This window comes from Penaeus monodon, chromosome 15 (assembly GCF_015228065.2).
Source record: "Penaeus monodon isolate SGIC_2016 chromosome 15, NSTDA_Pmon_1, whole genome shotgun sequence".
NCBI classification, from domain to species: domain Eukaryota; kingdom Metazoa; phylum Arthropoda; class Malacostraca; order Decapoda; family Penaeidae; genus Penaeus; species Penaeus monodon.
Window position 1 is genome coordinate 20,967,629 of NC_051400.1, and position 2,934 is coordinate 20,970,562.

Sequence of the window (2,934 nt, forward strand, 5' to 3'; positions counted from 1 at the left end):
GTTCAGGCAACTGTACTTAGTCCAAGTCCAAGTACCTGGATATTTTTCAAGTACAAGTACAATTAAAGTCGCTTTGCTATATACTCAAGTCAAAGTCCAAGTACATGTCATTGTACTTAAGTACAAGTACTTTTGTAAGCAAAAATGTTAGTAGTTTTTGTATATTCACATTAATGGGTACACTATTCAAAGGTGGAAGTCAATATAAGAAGCACATGGAAATTCTACGTTTGTTTTAGCACATCACTTCTTTTATTATAGAATTGCAAAACAAGAACATATAATATATGAATAACTTGAATAAATAATATTCCTTATGCTGCAACTGCACAAGGCTATCCATATATTTCATGTCACTAAATTTAAAGCAGAAAATAAAGATATTAGGGCATTAAAACTTGTCCGTTGTTCTATAGTAATAAAATATTTTTATAACTAAAAATAGCAGATAAGTGCAGCCAATTTTATTGAACATAAATTTGTTCATGTGACTCATTGTGCAACTTTTTTGTTTGATTTTCCTGTTTTTTAGACTTTTCCTGTGGACAAAAGTAATCATAGAATTATGTCATAAAATATAGATGCTTTTTTGTGTGTGTGTGTGGCATATAAAAATATTAGATAAATTTTTGTACCATTTTTCCCTAAATAAGGTAAAGAAAATAGATAATTTACTTGAAGTAAGAAGTACACACAAGTGAGCACTTTATGAATATCGCACTATCAAAGTTTTTGTCAGTAAGACGAAATTTGTCAGGCTTAATCACTTTTCCAGTAATGCTGAAAAGCCTTTCAGTGAGAGCAGAAGATGCAGGTACAGCCAAATATTTTTGAGCCATCATAAAGAAGGCAAACTATATTGTTGTTCCAAAATACCAACACATCAGTATCATCTGCCTTGCAAGGCTGGCTCTGATAACAGTTGATACAAGTGCTGATTGAGTGCACCTTTTCACTTGTGGATGTTGTCTCGTGTACAAATATGCGTGGAACTGAATAGCCTCTTCCTCTTCAAAGGGAAAGATTCAGAACTTTCTTCCAGCACAAGCTGCTTCGATTCTTGTATATCTTCACCAGGATTTTGCTTAACTTCTTTGGGTTTTGCTGCTTTTGCTAACTGAGGTTTTCTGAGACCCATTGCTCTTTTATTTTTTGCACCGATCGAGCTTAAACAGTGGGTCTAGAATTGTTGCCAGCACATAAACTCTTCTCTCCTCATAGTGCACAAACATTTCTTTACATATTTCATAAGTCCTGTCACCAACATGGAATTATACATGGATTTCATTTGGTTTAGATGAAATTTGAGGTCCCTATTGCAAGGTATGATCAGACTTGCAGAAACAGAGGTTTGCTTCTTTGCATAATCTGTGGTCTCCTCAAATTTCTAAAAGATTTCTAGCGTGTCTTTAAGTAGATTACAATCATACACACTCAGTGTTGGTACACCATCTATGATGCTTAATTTTTGTTCAGGAATACTCAACATTGATCTGATCATTTTCACTTGGGAATTCCATTGTGTAGCACAAACAGAATACAAGTTTTCTCACCTTCCAAAACATCAGCGACAATGGTAGATTTGTGTACAAAAGACACTAACTTCAAGGCTTTACTGAGAGCAAAGTTTAGTTGCCCTGCTTCTTGCAGACCATCCTTTACCACAAGTTGCAGAGTGTGAGCAAAGCCTGAATTGTACTCTGTTGGCAGAACTTCATATACACCATATTTCTCAACCATACTCTCAGCATCCAGGTCCACGTCTTCTAATTCATCTTCAGAATCAAAACATATCATCGTCAAAAATATCTAAGAAGCCAGGAAGTGAAAATGCTGATATCATATTTGCAGGATTGTCTGTTATGATGTTATTGATTTTTGATTGTATGTCAAAAGTTTGTACAGTTTCTTCATGCTCTTCCATAGTGCTGTGTGTCAGCCATGGAACACTTGCAGGCCAGAGTGGTCAGACCAGTCATGAATAAAATGAGCAGTAATTCCTAAGTAAGATCTCATCTGCCTACTAGACCAAATGTCAAGCGTGAGATTATCAGTCTGTGCACACTAAAGATGTGCTTTCACAGAACATCTAACTTCAATGCACTTATCTTGCAGTCAGTATCTGGTACTGGGGATCAGCAGACAGCATCAGATCATGGAAGTAAGAGCTCTCTACCACAGAAAACAGAACAAGGTCATTTGCAACAAAAAAGGACAAGTGCATTGTAGAGTTGCTTTTGTCTAACATCATGAGGTGAATATTTCTTAGGATGTTTGACAAATCCATCCAGAGTTGATTGGCTGCAGTTGCTGGTCTCCCCAGGGCTGTGACTTGTGCATGCTTCCTCATACACCTCGCAATGTTTTCTCTAAAAAGAAATAATATAAATATAATATACTGAAAGCATTATGCATATAGTCACCTATAGAGAAAAACAGAACTGTTGGTTGGGTAGATGATTACTATTATGTCATAGTTAACTTGAATGTCACATAGACGTCACAAAATACTGAGTGCGCGAGACATAACCCACTCTTGCTACCAGTCCCCGGTTATCCATTTTCCAGACAGCCATAATTCTCCCAGTGTTACTTATTTTGAGTATCAAATAACAAAAACAGATAACATGTTAAGAAAAAATGCCTAAAGGTCATTTGAGGATAAAGGTCTCAATCTTAACAACAAGAGTATTCATTTTAGGAAATAGGGTAGAAGAGGAAAGGGAGGTGCTGTCCTTCATCTTCCCTTAGAAAATACCAATTAACCACACTTGGGGTAATTTGTAGATCGTGAACCCTTAACACTAAAAAAAAATAAGCCTTTTCTTCATATGTTTGTGTAGGTTGGAATTTATATCCTTGGAGCAGGAGAGTTTCGCTTTGCAATACTTACACTCAGCCTTAAAATTCCTAGCCCCCAATCAACGCTCCTGG

At 36.2% G+C, this 2,934-nt stretch overlaps 1 protein-coding gene across 1 annotated transcript in view; it reads left to right on the top strand.

Annotated features, from left to right (window-relative positions):
- LOC119582251 (menin-like) overlaps positions 1-2,934 on the top strand; it is a gene marked incomplete in the record, with an annotated part of 114,600 nt that overhangs the window by 79,070 nt on the left and 32,596 nt on the right.